Source organism: Anabrus simplex, chromosome 13 (genome assembly GCF_040414725.1).
Source record: "Anabrus simplex isolate iqAnaSimp1 chromosome 13, ASM4041472v1, whole genome shotgun sequence".
NCBI lineage: Eukaryota > Metazoa > Arthropoda > Insecta > Orthoptera > Tettigoniidae > Anabrus > Anabrus simplex.
This window is the reverse complement of record NC_090277.1, coordinates 29,159,254-29,176,113: the sequence shown is the minus strand read 5'-3', so window position 1 is coordinate 29,176,113 and position 16,860 is coordinate 29,159,254.

Genomic DNA, 16,860 nt, shown 5'->3' with positions numbered 1-16,860 from the left:
GCGACCCCGAAAAGTATGGATTCGACACTACTTTCGATGATTTTTATATCTCAGCCACCTCGCCCCCCTCACCTACCCCGTCGCCCCCAAGTGTTCCTGAGATGTCCTACCCCCACGTGGTTTGTCTCCTGATACTAAAATTTCGAAGTGTACAATTCACCTCGACGACCCCGAAAACTATGTATTCGACACTATTTTCGATTAATTTTATATATCACTCCCCCCTCGCCCCCGATCCCAAAGGGGGATGAACTTGGACTTATAAAATAACCCGAGTCTCACTATTCATCTCAGCGACCCCGACAACTATGGATTCGACACTATTTTCGATTATTTTTATATATCACTCTCCCATCGCCCCCTACCACGAAGGGGGCTGAACATGGACTTAAAAAAATTCTGGAGTGTGACTATTCAACTCAGCGACCACTAAAAGTATGGATTCAACACTACTTTTTATGATTTATGTATCTGAGCCCCTTTGCCCCCCTGCCCCTAAGGTTTCTTGGGGGTGTATTACCCCTCACGTGGTTTGCTTCCTGATACAGAAAATCCGGACTGTCACTATTCATCTCAGCGACCCCGAAAACTGTGTATTCCACACTATTTTCTATTATTTTTGTATATTACTCCCCCATCGCCCCCACCCTGAAAGGGGATGAATTTAGACATTTAAAAATTCCGCAGTGTCACTATTCGTTTCAGCGAGCCCGAAAAGTATGTATTCGACACTACTTTCGATGATTTCAATATCTACCCCCTCGCCCCTCCGCCCCTAAGGATTACTGGGCTGTCTTACCCCCACGTGGTTTGACTCCTGATACTAAAAATCCGGAGTGTACAATTCACCTCGGCGACCCCGAAAACTATGTATTCGACATCATTTTCGTTTAATTTTATATATTACTACCCCCACTCGAAAGGGGACTGAACTTGGACTTTAAAAAAATCCTGAGTGTCACTATTCATCTCAGCGACCACGAAAAGTATGGATTCGACACTATTTTCGTTAATTTGTATATCTTACCTCCCTCACCCCCGCCCCTAAGAGTTCCTGTGCTGTCTTACCCCCACGTGGTTTATCTCCTGACATTAAAAATCTGAATTGTACAATTCACCTCCGCGACAGCGAAAACTATGTATTCGACACTATTATCGTTCATTTTTAAATATCACTCCGCCTCTCACCCCCACCCCAAAGGGGCTGAACTTGGACTTTAAAAATCCTGAGTGTCACTATTCATCTCAGCGACCACGAAAAGTATGGATTCGACACTATTTTCGTTAATTTGTATATCTTACCTCCCTCACCCCCGCCCCTAAGAGTTCCTGTGCTGTCTTACCCCCACGTGGTTTATCTCCTGACATTAAAAATCAGAGTTGTACAATTCACCTCCGCGACAGCGAAAACTATGTATTCGACTCTATTATCGTTTATTTTTAAATATCACTCCGCCTCTCACCCCCACCCCAAAGGGGCTGAACTTGGACTTTAAAAAATCCTGAGTGTCACTATTCATCTCAGCGACCCCGAAAAGTATGGATTCGACACTATTTTCGTTAATTTGTATATCTGACCCCCCTTGCCCCCGCCCCCGCCTGTAAGGTTTCCTGGGCTGTCTTACCCCCACGTGTTTTGTCTCCTGATCCTAAAAATCCGGAGTGTACAATTCACCTCGACGACACCGAAAACTATGTATTCGACACTATTTTCGTTTAATTTTATATATCAGTAGCCCCTCGCTCCCCACCCAAATGGGAGCAGAAATTTGACTTTTAAAAAATCGGGAGTGTCACTATTCACCTCAGCGACCCCAAAAACTATGGCTTCGACAATATTTCCGATTATTTTTTTAACTGACCCCCTCAAGTCCCCCTAATGGGGATAGAGGTGGCTTACCCCCACAGTTCCCGTCTCCAGATAGCAAATAATAAGTGTTAAATTTTTTATTGAAATTGTTCCAGTGGTTTAGGGGTGAGATGTGTCATTTACACACATACACCCATCATCAGTCCCCCCTCGCCCCCCACCAAAATGGGAGCAGAAATTTGACTTTTAAAAATCGGGAGCGTCACTATTCACCTCAGCGATCCCCAAAACTATGAATTCGACACTATTTTCGATTATTCTTTTACCTGATCCCCCTAACTCCCACCCCTAAGGGGGCTAGAGGTGGCTTACCACCACAGTGCTCGTCTCCAGATAGCAAATAATAAGTTTCAAAATTTGATTGAAATTGCTCCAGTGGTTTAGGAGGAGATGTGTCATATACACGCATACATACATCATCAGTCCCCCCTAGCCCCCCAGCCAAATGGGAGCAGAAATTTGAATTTTAAAAATTCGGGAGTGTCATTATTCATCTCAGTGACCCCAAGAACTACGGATTCGACACTATTTTCGATTATTTTTTTAACCAGACCCCCCTAACCCCATCCCTAAGGGGGCTAGAGGTGGATTACCCCCAGTGCTCGTCTCCAGATAGCAAATAATAAGTGTTCAAAATTTGATTGAAATTGCTCCAGTGGTTTAGGAGGAGATGTGTCATTTACATATATACAAACATACAAACATACATTCATTTTTATATATATAGATGACGGATAAGCTTGAGCACGTTTAAAAGTGCAGACCTCCACATCGAGATTCATAACTTCTGAATGGTGCATGATATTAACAAACGGTTTGCGCCAACAGACGCCCCTTTTATTGCTCTATATATTTGTTTCTCAACCATTTCCTCGTATCTCCCATATATAGGGGGTAAAGTGAGTTCAAATATTTGAATATGGTGAAATTTGGGTACATTTTTAACGTTTTACATTACTTTTTGCATACTTATGTATAAGCTAGAATCATGAAAATTGGTCCACATATGGCCTTTGATCGTGTCAATGTGCGCACCTAACTTGATGATCCTATCAGTCCTATGAGTGTGTCAAACAATGAAATATACTTGTAAAAATCACCAAAATTACGAACAATCCAGAAATACGGCCAAATCTAACATATAAGGGACAGAGCTACGACAAAAAGTCATAGGACCAAAATTGTAGATCATTCCAAATTGAACGGTGATGGTGCCATCCGTTTTGTGATACGGCATACCGTTTAGCCAACAGATACCTCAAAAAGAATGTCTGCACAGTCGTTAAAATTGCCTTCATATTATATGTCTTTGCGGGTAAAACGTGAACAATTTGAACATCTTGGAATTTTTCCGTCGGTTAGGAACTAAAAGCTATAATTTCTCCAAATTTCAATTTTTTACTTCGTCTGGCAGGTTGTGCCGCCATCTTGATTTATGGGGACAGGGGATAAAAATGAAGATATTCCTGAAAATATTTAAGCCCACGAAACCTATAGGTTGAGGCTTTGGATAAATTATACGACTGCGTTCTTTTGCTGAGCCCAAAATTTCAGGCCCCCCCGGCGTACCCTCTTCAGGGGATATTTGAATATGGTGAAATTTGGGTACAATTGTAACGCTTAACATTACTTTTGGCACACATATGTATAAGCTAGAATCATGAAATATGGTCCACATATGGCATTTGATCGTGCCAATGTGCGCACCTAACTTGATGATCCTATCATTCATATGAGTGTGTCAAACAATGAAATGTACTTGTAAAAATCACCAAAATTACGAACAATCCAGAAATAGGCCAAATCTAACGTATCATTTCTGTATAGTTGGGTTGTGTACACTTTAAGGGAGTGCAAAATCACGGTTTCGGTTTCGTAAAAATTCCCACTCAGTTCAGGGATTTAGAAACGATATTTACGCTAAAACCTATCCAAGGACAGGTGGATTCTAAATATGAAGTTTGGTGGAAATATAACCAGCAGTTTTTTCAAGTTATAGAAGGACAGACAAACAGACAAACTAACAGAAAAACAGACACCAAAGCTAAAAATTATGCAGATGGTCATTATTACACCTGAAACGGATAACTGTACGGAAATTTCGCCAAAATAGTCAATGTACAGACACACGGTCGTTACGATTTTATTTATATAGAAGATGACGGGCAAGCTTGAGCACGTTTAAAAGTGCAGACCTCCACATCGAGATTCATAACTCCTAAACAGTGCATGATATTAACGAACGGTTTACGCCAACAGCCGCGCCTTTTATTGCTCTATATATTTGTTTCTCAACCATTTCCTCGTATCTCCCATATTTATGGGGCAAATTGAGTTCAATTATTTGAATATGGTGTAATTTAGGTACATTTTTAACGCTTAACATTACTTTTTGCATACTTATGTATAAGCTAGAATAATGAAACTTTGTCCACGTATGGCCTATGATCGTGTCAATGTGCGCACCTATAATGATGATCCTATCATTCCTATGAGTGTATCAAACAATGAAATATACTTGTAAAAACACCAAAATTACGAACAATCCAGAAATGCGGCCAAATCTAACGTATAAGGGAGAGAGATACGACAAAAGTCATAGGACCAAAATTGTAGGTCACTCCAAATTGAATCGATATTGTGCCATCCGTTTTGTGATACGACTTACCGTTTAGCCAAAAAATACCTTAGAAGGAATGTCTGCACAATCATTAAATTTGCCTTCATATTTCGGTATCTTTGCGGGTAAAATGTGAAAAATTTTAACATCTTGGAATTTTTCCGTCGGTTAGGGACTAAAAGCTATAATTTATCCAAATTTCAATATCCCACTTCGTCTGGCAGGTTGTGCCACCATCTTGATTTGGGGGGACGGGGGATATAAATGAGGAAATTCCTGATATTATTTAAGCCCACGAAACCTAGAGTTTGTCGCTTTGGATAAATTATACGACTGCGTTCTTTTGCTGAGCCCAAAATTTCAGCCCCTCCCAGCGTGCGCCCTTCAGGGAATTTTGGGAATTATCGATTTTTCTAGGTATCCTGGGGTAATCAGCTTCTCCCGTACCAAGTTTCAAATTTCTGAGATTTCTGGAAGTGCCTCATTAATTCACGTCTATTTTCATTATTAAATATTTATATATACATCGCTCCAGACCGACTTGCTTTTATATATATAGATACTGTAAGTTCCTTTTAATAACCCGAAAAATGTTCAAATACCACAAGGCAAAAGCGTAGGTTTTAGATGACGCAAAACTACGTCGTGTCCCGGCACACACTTCACATTTTGGAATTATCATTTCGCCACGTAGAATCGGTAAAAAAGGAGTTGGATGAACACTTACAGTTGACCATGCTGCCGTAGTTGCGAGATTGCTTCAACATCATGTCGTTACTTACATATAGTAGAGTAAATCCGTAGAATGTACTACAATTTCCAGGGGAGGAAAAAAACTTCGAGGTTCACGAGGGCTTAAGCCCTACCAAAGCAACTTCAGCCTGGGTCCACCATAATTTCTCAATTCATCTCGCTAGGGAGAGAGACACGCCGCACTTCCATGTCACTTCACTTTCAGAACCGTAATGGCGATTCCCAAGATCCATCAGTCAACAGCTACCACGATCACGTGCGCACACGCGCCCACTGGAAGAAAGAGCGAGTGGTGACATAGTTCATACCTACACCACTAGAATGCAGGAGAATACAGTAAAGGCACCGCCTGGACTTACACAACAGAAGGGCATCTTAATAACCTTTCCAGCCGGAGAAATTTTCAATTAATAAGTTTTGAAAACCATAGTATCCTTGACCAGTAATTGCCTAATGAATAACGAAGCGGCGAACCACTTTAAGAACGCAGATTCAATAGCCATGCAGCTATTCCAAAATTATTTACGGAGAGGGCATAAATTATTACGCTGGTAATAGTAAAAGTCTAGTATCCAATGAGCGTTGTTGTAATAACTGTTCGTAAAGCTGCTAAATGAAGTCACTGATTTTACTATTCCACTTGGCAAGCAGTAAGTTAGTTTTGTGGAATTCTATGCACTTGTCTCAAAAGTGGTTTAAAATTCGTAATGCAATGTTTGCCTGATTTGAAAACATGATATCCGCAAAAGATTGCCTTTATCTTGATATTTTGAAAATAATTTGTTTTTACGTAAGTCACCATAAGTTAATTGAAATGAATGTCTTTCGCCAGAAGATCAAATTCCAAATTCCAAATACTGAATTGTTATCCCTACAGTCTTTTTAACAATAAATATCACTTGTTTCCTACAGTCTTTTTAAATAATAAATATCACTTGCAGAGTTCGTAAAGTCCTCCCTAAAAGTGTTTATACGTATGAAAAATTGAACACTTCTAAAATAACACTAACTAGGATTTAGTAAAAGTGTAATATCCAATGAGCGTTGTAATAATTGTTCGTAAAGCTGCTAAATGAAGTCACTCATTTTACTATTCCACTTGTCAAGCAGAAAGTTAGTTTTGTGGAATTCTGTGCACTTGTCCCAAAAGTGGTTTAAAATGCACTTCATATCACCTGTTTTTACTGGAACTCAGGACTGCAATGTAGACAGCTACTGGTCCGCGAACAGCAAGTTGTTACCACAAGCATCCGATGTCGTGAAGTCATCACCATAGCACCACGCTCCATATCCCATGTTGATACGTCCCACGTCGATTCGAGATTCAGCCTGTTTAGCGGCGGGCATACAATAATGACGAGCGATCGGCACCTGTCACGATTCCACGCGTCGCTGTGTAGTGTTAGCGAACACGAGAAAGTTCAACTGACATGATATCCTATTCAAAATAACTCGTATTTGCACTTCCTAAAAGTATGGACGGTCTTTTGTAATGCGCACTTGTTTACTGTTCTTAACACTGGCAGCAAAATTATGAAAGCTCATTTATCGGAAGAATTGTTCCGAGGAAAAACAATTTTCTAATATAATCATTGGTATGACACAAGAAGGAAAGTTCTATTTACAACAATAGAAGTGTTTTAAACTCATGAATGTTTGTACGTTCAAATAGTTGGAGTGTTAAAAAGAAGAGATCGTCTAATGCGGCACTGTCTTGTTCACCCGCAACGAATGTTTTGATGCTGTTTAGAGTTAATCACACTTTAACTGAATACCCATCTTCAAGCACCTTTATTGCGTTATTGGTTTTAACAGACCTAGCATTTAAGTATTTCACTGGACGATTGAGTTAATATGCACACGCTTTTAAATTACAAACATTTCAAGTTAAAAATGAATCTGCTGTGAGTACAAGTTCCGCACAATCGCTTTCAACTGAGTTGAAGTTCAAAGGCATTATTCCACAGTTTAACTTATTGTCACACGTTCTCGAAGTACTTCTAGTAGTTTTTGAAGACTAAGTTCGTATTTTAATTTTCGAAGAATTTATAAGTTCAAAAGTAGCACTTTGCATACGAGTCTGTTGACGACAATTACGGCAGAGTCCTTACCGCCGAACCGCACTCGCAGCGGCTATGTTCGTACCTCGGCGTAGTCACTCGCGTACAACATCATGTTGTTCCTTCAGCTGCGACTTATGAACTGAACTTTACTTGGCGAATCCCTGTCCTTTTATATCATTCTGCCGAGGCAGGATCATCTCCTTTGAGGTGGATATACTCGTAAATCCGTGGGACGATTCACTTAAAATTTGGTTATGTTTGCTTTCAAATGATGGGCTATAAAATGACATATTCCATTATTTGATAGCTTATTCGGATCAAGATATTGTAAAAGGAAGTTCCATTCCTTTCCATGCAATCACGCGCTGTACACGTGATCGGCGCGTCACAGCAATGTCACTTCCTTGCGCGGAGCTCGTAATGTAGTTACTCGCTCTCTCACCAAGATTTCCAGCTGTGACTTAGTTTACTACGCAGTATCTCGCGCTGAAATAAATTATGTTCCAGACCGCTGGCGGTTCCTGGTACAGTATTAAGTCATCTGCCGGATAAATTCAGGCCATGCTGCCAATGCGGACAAATACGGTCACTGCGCTAATGCAATTGTTACTTACAAGCACGTTATGAAATGTCCTGTTGAAGAAACGCACCGTAATTGTATACTGTTATTTCTTTTGATGTTCAGTCTACAAGCCCCTGAGGATTAACTAATTGCCACCACAATCCCCATTTATAACTAGTTTGTGGCCTCAATTAGTTCTATACCTCTTATCTTTAAACAGAAACTGCATCACATTGGTCTCCCTACACTCCTCTTACCTTTCATGACACAATATATACTATTATCCTAAATAACCCATTCGCCAAACCCCCTCACATGACCCCAACACCGAAGCCAGTTCATGCGAACAGATCCATCCACCGAGTTCAATCCTAACATAGCCTTTATTTACTCATTCCGAGTACCCTACAGCCGTTGTTCCCACCTGTATATACCTGTAATCACTCTCGCCACTTTTATGTCTGTTTCATCTAACTTATGAATACAACATGAGTATACCCAGCTTTCACTCCCGTAAAGCAAATTTGGTTTGACAACCGACCAATGTAAAGATAGTTTCGTCCAGGAGCTGTCTTTCTTCTTTATTTATTTATTTATTCATTCAGGATCAGCTACAGCATAACGCCGTATTACAACGATCTGAGCTATGTACAATAGATATGAATCTAAAATTAAAGATATATAAATATTTTAAAAGGACACAAATATACACAATGAAAGCTGTACAATTCTATATAATACGTATTTACATAAACAACGTTATTAACAAAGAAAATTACATTTACAGTAAATACAGGAGCAGAACGGGAAAGAACAAGAAGGAAAATTAAGTTATATGATAAATATCATGACAAAAGGAAGGAAACGTTACGAAGAGATCTAGGATGTTGTTGATAGATAATGTATTAAACATTGCTGGAATACGTACCGAAAAGGGCCTTTGGGTGACAGAAAGCCGAGAGTAAGGAGTATGGAATAGGGACTTCATTCTGGTATTACGGGATGGGACGTGGAGGGGGAATAAGGAAGCTAAATCTGGAGACCTAAACAGACCATTAACTGCTATGTATAGCAGCTTTAGGTCGGCTACTTTCCTACAACCAGAAAGAGTCTTGAGGTTCAGTTTCCCAAGCACTTGGATAGTGCTTAGATTGCGACATGCAGGGACCCTGGCTCTGACGATAGGACAGAAAAAAGATTGTACACGGTCAAGGTGGCTGAGGTTTGAAGAAGCAGAATGGACCAGACTGGAGAGGCGTATTCAACAATAGGTAAGATACAGGAGACGTAGAATGCTCTGAGGGCATTTACATCTGTGATGTCAGAAAACCTGTACAGTAAACCAAGGAGTGACATAGCACGTGAGATAACCCTGTTTATGTGTGAGATAAACAACAATTTACTGTCAAAATGCACTCCTAGGTCTTTTTTATTGTCAACAAGACAAATCGGTTGGTTCAGTAGGTGATATTCTTGTATAACTGCGGATTTACGAAGTGTGAACGAAATGGTGGAACACTTGGAGGGATGAGGTTTAAGACGCCATGTAGTACACCAACCTGACAGTGAATCAAGTGCATTTTGCAATTGGATTGTATCTGTAGGAGAATCGATCTGCTTTAAGATTTTACAATCATCAGCAAAGAGCATTATTTCACATGAAGGGTGGGAAACAGTATCGATAAGGTCATCAATAAACAGGGCAAAAAGAAGTGGACCAAGGACATTACCCTGCGGGACACCAGAGAGGGTCGTGGTGAGAGAAGAACTGCATCCATCAAGAACAACGCGCTGTAGTCTTTCGCTCAGAAAGCTATTAATTAGAGCTAGGAGTCTCCCATGCACGTTAAACCGTTCAGAAAGTTTGTGCACAAGAAGGGTGTGATCCACTGTATCAAAGGCCTTCGCGATGTCGATATAGCATACATCAAGTTGAGAGCCCGCGTGGATGGCACACGTGGCATGATGGAGGAGGATAGCCAAGTTAGTTACGCAGGAGCTTCCAGGAAGGAAACCATGCTGCTGAGGGGATATATATATGGATTTGTAAACGCAAGCAAATGCTGATGGATGATCCTTTCACAAATGATTGATAAAGCAGGTAATATAGAGACCGGGCGATAATTTGCAATATCCGACCTCTGTCCACCTTTAAGAACGGGTGTGATATACGCAAGTTTCCAGGAGCACGGAAAGTAGCCGACTGAGAAGCGCAGATTGAATATCACACTAATAGGGTATGAAAGAGTTACTGCTGTATTCTTAAGAAAGATAGGACTAAGGCCATCCGGACCAGTGGGTTTATTTTCTGACAAAGACGAAAGTAGGGAGTACACTTCAGATTCAATGGTGGAAATATTACTGAGGCTATGGGAAGTAACAGGTTTGATTTTAGGAAAATCAGCATACTGTACAGGTTTAACAAAATTAGAGGTAAAATATTCATTGAATAATTCAGATCTATCTGCTCCACTGGCTACAGACTGGTCCCAGGTTACTACTTCCGGTATTCGTTTATTGTCTCTTCTGTTATTTATAAGTGACCAGAACCTTTTACTGTGGTGTCTTACTTCAATGCAGGCTCCGTTAATATAGTCAGAGTAATCCCGCCTTAATAAGTACTTGTGGTGTTTGCGAACGTCCGAGAATATTCTATAATTACTCTCGGAAGGCGCATTCTTCCATTGTCTCCAGGCTACCGATTTTTGTAGTTCAGCACTTTTGGTATCACTCTTCTTCCATGGAGGGAATGTTATGGAAATCGAACAAGTGGGAATGAGGTCCCGAATCACAGCAAGCGACCAATTATAAAATAAGTCCACCGCATCTTGAACTTCACCCACATGCAACAAATGCCATGGTAACAGGGACAGGGTACGATTCACAGTCTGCCAGTCAACTTTACGCCACACAGGCACAGAGCTCCTAAGGACAGGTCGATGACATCTCGGAGCACGGGGAAGGGTGAGAGTGAAAGTTGCTTCAAAAGACTTGTGGTTGGAGTTAAAAATATTTCGTCCCACAGAAACAGATGAGGGCTCGTTATAGGAAAGCAGGTAGTCAAGAAGACTATTTCCGCAGGTGTTTTCCAAGACATGCTGTTTGAAGTTCAGTCCAGTAATATAGTGGTCCATATACAATTTGTCAAGGCTGACTTAATGAAGGGGAAATCCAGGAGACAGATTAAAGTCTCCTAGTATGACAATGTTATCTTTGGAATGAACGGCTTTAAGCACAGAGAAAAGAAAAGCTTCAGAATAGCTGAGATAAGAACGAGGTGGTCTATAGAAACATGCAAAGAGATATTTTATGTTATGAAATGTAACTTCAACCCAAACAGCTTCACAGTCATTCATCAGGTCGGAGCGTAGGGTCGCATTCCATTTAGATTTGACAGCGATTAAAACACCCCCTCCCCGGGATCCTGTTCTACGATCGGCCCTGAATAAGGAAAACTCTTTAGAGAGTGGGATTTCAGAGTCTAACACAAAATCCGTCTACCAAGTTTCACTTAAGGCGATAACGTCCAAAGCAGCTAATTCTTGAACATGAAGTTCACAGTCTGTAATCTTATTTTTTATGGACCTGATATTTTGACAGTACACGGAGAACTCATTATTCGTTGTCGGCCCAGGGTTAATTTGCACATCACCAGACAGGAGTAACAGTGTTAGTAAAAACTTAACGGGGAACGGCGTGCATGACAGCGTAATTTCAACGAATCGTGGGTCGATGTTGGGACCTTAAGTAAACAAGACAGGTTAGCCGTCGGTAAGGAAGGAAAATAAAACTTACGATCCGAAGTTAATCAGACTCTTGCCTGTGAGAGGGCGAAGGAAGTTTCCACGTTCCATTGCCTACCTGCAGGCGGATCACTCGCAGCAGTTGAGGACGCCGGCCCCGTAGTGTGCGTAAGCTTGTCACACCCCGACCACGTGGCGCACAAACACAATCTCATTGATTTCACCATTATATCGTCACACATCGCCAACTCACTACACTCCACATCACCACTAAATTCCTCGGAAGAAATTCCAACACAATTCGAGACAGCAAATCCTTGATTAACCACACATATTACTAAAGTAGCACAGAGGATACCCACACTGAGATATTCACTCGCCGCCATCTTGAATACTGTTGATGGGATCTGCGAGCTCGCTGCATTAGCTTTCCTGCACCTTGATTCAAGTTCACTTACTAAACTACCAGCATGGTAGAACACACATCCTACATATTAGATACTATCTACCTGTTCTAACTTTGTATCCCCAATTTGACAATCAGTTCTCTTGGATTTATTACCTACTGACACCAGTTTAGTCTTAGAAAGGCTATTTCTCATACCATACTCATTGCACCTATTTTCAGGTTCCAAGAAATTAAACTGCAGGCTTCGGCACAATCTGCCATCGAGACCAAGGCGTCAGCGTAGGCCAGACTGCTTACTATATTCTCACCATACTGATTCTCTCCCTGCCAATTCATAACCTTTCAGCAGATGATGTATGTAAGCTATGAATAACAAAGGTGAACAATTTCTGTCTTGCCATACCCCTGTAAATACTTTCAACCAAGAACGCATCCGATCATTATTTCTCACTGTAGCCCAACTGTCATCATAAATAACATTGAATGATTTTAATGATCTACTGTTATTCCCATAGTCCCCAACACGGTGAACGTCTTCTCCCATGCTACTGTGCCATATGCCTTCTCTAGATCTGTGAAACATGAACATAACTGTATATCCCTCTCGTAGCATTTTTCAGTTACTTGGCTCATACTGAAAATCCGATCATTACAACCCCTTTGTGGTCTGAAACCACACTCATTTTAATCGAACTTACTCTCAACCACTGACCTCATCCCCACCCCCTTCCAAGATGCCAGTGAATACCTGGCCTGATATACTAATGAATGAGATACTTCAATAGTTGTTGCTTTCCTTCCTGTTGCCTTGCTTATTCATAGGTGCCTTTACAGCTTTTGTCCTATCTGAAGGTATCTTTCTAAATTTCCATAATAATCTTGCTATTCTATGAAGCGTTTTCTTCCCTGCCTTCCCGCTATACTCCAACATTTTAGTCCAATCTAACCCATTCCTGCTGTTTTATATCTATTGAGCTTATTTACGATCCTTTCCACTTCCTTAGCGTAATTTCACCAACATCTTTGTCCTCCTCCCCATGCGATCGGTTGTAAGCGACATCATGAGGAATATTTCCTTTCACGTTGAGAAGATTTTCAAAATATTCCCTCCACCTCTCCGCTGATTCCCTGGGATCATTATGAGTTTCCTTTTTTCCTCCTCTTCGAGGATTCTGCTGCCTACCATAGCCTTTCCAGGTTATTACCGAAATCTTCCCACACATTCTACTTGGATTCAACAACTATTCGTTTCGTTCTTTTTCTTTTACCTACGTGCAATTCCCTATCTATATCCATCCTTGTTTGGAGCAATTTCTTACACCTTCTTTTACGTTTAAAAACTGTCTCAATTTCCCACTCCAAAAAGATGTTTGCTTTTACCCTTCTTCACACACAGTTGTTCCTAATCATTCCGCTGCTGTTTCTACTACAGCATCCCTGTATGCCTCCCATTCATTTTCTATATCCTGAACCTGCTTACTGTCCACTGAATGGAACGTTTTGCTAATCATAACCATGATTTTTTCTAATTTCCTCACCTTTGACATTTTACCCTTATAAGTCTGCAGATTTCACTTTATATGTCCTAGGTCTAGAGATAATTAGTTCACTATAGATCAGATAGTCTGTATCATCGAAAAATCCACGGAATAACCAGAAACTCCCGAATACAAATTAAGTTATGATTCAGTCTATTATGGATCTGGTGCCCCTACATTCCCGTGTAAATAGCCTTATGATGCTTCTCATTCCTATTAACTTTCATTTCTTCCCCACACTTACAAATCAGCCTTTCATGTCAATCAGTTTGATTTGCAACTCTCGCATGGAAATTGCCCATCAACACTATTCTATTATTGCTGTTGAACCTCGCTATGATGTCACTCGATGCTTCATGAAACTTGCCAACTTCATCCTTATTTGCACCCTCACATTATAAGTAGGCTACACTAAATCCTAATTCTGCCAACTGAAAAATCTACCCGCATCATTCGCTCATTTACGTGCTTAACAGAGACTATTTTGTATGCAATAGTATTCCCGATGGACAGTCATACCCTACACAGTGCCCTTCCCTATTTAGCACCCTTCAAGTAAACTTTATAACCTCATACGCCTTCCTAGTTTCCTCCCCTTGCCCAAATATCATTTACTCCAAAAAGTTCCAGACGCGTCCTCTTTGCTGACACAGCCAGTTCTACTTTCTTTAGTCCATAAGCCATATTGATATTGAGAGCTCCCCATCAAATTCCATTTCATTTGCTAAGTTGTTTCCAAGGAGTCCCTCACTTGTCAAATGAGAGTGGGACTTCGTTACTCCCATAGGTCTAGAGCTTACTTAATTCATTCTGAGCAAGCTCGTAATTTCAATGTTTCAACAAGTTGGGATCCCAACTTACCGATGAATAGAAGTTGTATTGCTACCTGGATGAGAAACATTCAGGTCACTGGATTAGACTCAGTACTGAGGACGACCTGGTGGTGTTAATATCCTTCTAGGTTGCATAAATATTTTGTTGTGGGGACAAGTTATTCTCTAAACACACTTCTGGGTACTAACAATTGCAAGGGCACTAATTTCAAAAATTGCCCCAATCGCTACATCGGAGAGTGCCGTTAGCGTTACCAACAAGCCATAATTTCCTGAGTAAGCCATAGGTTGTTAAACTAGTGGAGTATAAAATAATGATAATAATCATTCCTCTCCAATAGCTCCCTCTTAATTTTGTTTTTCAGTAGCTTCTGCAACTGCTGGTTGTTCTAATCATTTTACATGAACATAAACCCAAAAAAATACTGAACAGAATTGTTCAGAGTTAAGTTAATGTAGCTCTGACCTTGGAGGTTGCTGTACAAATTTTCAAGTCAGGCAATCAAGAAATTCACAAATAAATTGTTGATATCAATAAAAAAGGGGGAAATAACTTAGTGGAAGTAGAGGAAAAACAACATGAGAAATTGCACAAGAACAACTAAAAATTTGAAAAAATTACAACAAAATTTTCTCTCCATGACCACTCAGGCCCATTATATAACAAATTGAATAAATAGAACAATTACAAAATTGACAATCAATGCTATAAAAATCTATTCAATCAGGAGAAAAGGTGAGCAAAGATCAATAATTAGCACACTCCCCATATACACGCGAATAAGACCCGCAGCCAGTGAGAAAAGAGCAGTAAATCTGTTCGTATCAAAAAAGATAATATAGAATGATCAGTAATGCAATCATGCGTTCATTCCTCCCTTCTCATGATTTTAGGCAAAAAAGGTCCTGGCCAGTCACCATTAGTAATTTTGTCACGAACAGTAGCCTAATCGTCATTATCAGTAGATTTACTGAATGAAGAACACGAAGCCCATGGCATTGAACAGATCCGAAACCAAGATTTAGTTTCAGGTAATTATATCCCACACTTGCCGGGAATCTGTAGGTAAGATGAAGGTGCTCATTCTCTGAAGCGTGCGGTCTGCTCAGTTTAGGTATTTACTTAGTCGTGCGGTGATTACAAACTATACACAATTAACACAAGACAAAATTACACTTTAAAGTCCGAGCTCTCCAGCCACTTGGGGAGAGACTGAACAAGTCATCAGGAAATCCAGAGTATGAATGGAGAATGCAGCGCTCTTCGAGATGTTCAATTGTGTGTTCTTCTAAAGTGCATTCGCACATTGATGAGCTAATAGTAATAATAATCGTATGGCCTCAGCTACCGTGTGCAGACATTTCAATTTGACGCCATCTGGCTGTCTGCTCGTCAATTTCGACGTTCCGTAGGATTGTGGTGGGCGAGTATATTTTCCTGTAGGCATCAGTATTCGGAATAAAACTGTGTGTTGACAAATGTCTAGAGATGAGGCGAAGGACAAGTAGCAAGGGATTACTCTGTAGGGGGCCGGAAGGTGAGGACGGGTCCACGGCAAAAAACAGTTACAAGTTTACAACATCGTGTCATCTTTTCTAAATCGGTTCCAGGAAACAACTATATCCCAGGGACCTAGGCAAAGCGTGGTCGCGATTGTACCATGGTTGAGAAATGTGCTGTATTTAAGTTGCAGTGTTGGGGAGACTCTGACAGGATTGTGAGCTGCACGTCAGTTCCTAACTGTGCCATATTAGTGACTTTCTTAAAATATTGACCGTTTTGTTGTAAAGAAGCATATTATGTACATCCTCGGTCAGTTATGAAGAAGTGTTTTATTCTATCAGCAACACTAGCATGTAACAGCAGGACATAATCTCGGATGCGTGCCTAAGTTCTATACTGTACCGGTTACGACCTGTACATACATATTTTTTTGAGAGTTGATCGTATTTTATTACCACGAGTATTACTCCGTGCAAGCCTGGTTTGTTTACATTCAGCAGGACGAGCAAGCAAGCTGAGAACAGCTGTATGCGTGACGTAGCCGCAGGGGATAGTTAGATCACCCGCCTGTCATGCCACGTGCAGCTAGCCTGAACTCGTATGTTCCAGATTCAAGCGTCACACCTTCCGGAACATTCGATGGAGAAAAAATTTAAAACTCCCATAATAATTGGGGTAGCGACTTGATCAACATGTCATTTTATAGAGAATTACATAAAAGCCGCAATGCTTGAATTTCAAGAAAATCCGTCGAGGGATTCAGGAGATAACCAGCTTCACGGCATATGTGACGTAATGTCCCAAACCAAATATAAGGAGGGCTCAATATAGCCTGATATCTCAGTCTATCATTGACAGTCGAGTAGTTAACGTGGCCTACTCGCTGCCATTATCGTCGGAAGCTATCTTCGTGTGGTTATAGTCTCACTGAGGAACCCTGAATTTTTCTGTCTTTATAAATGGGA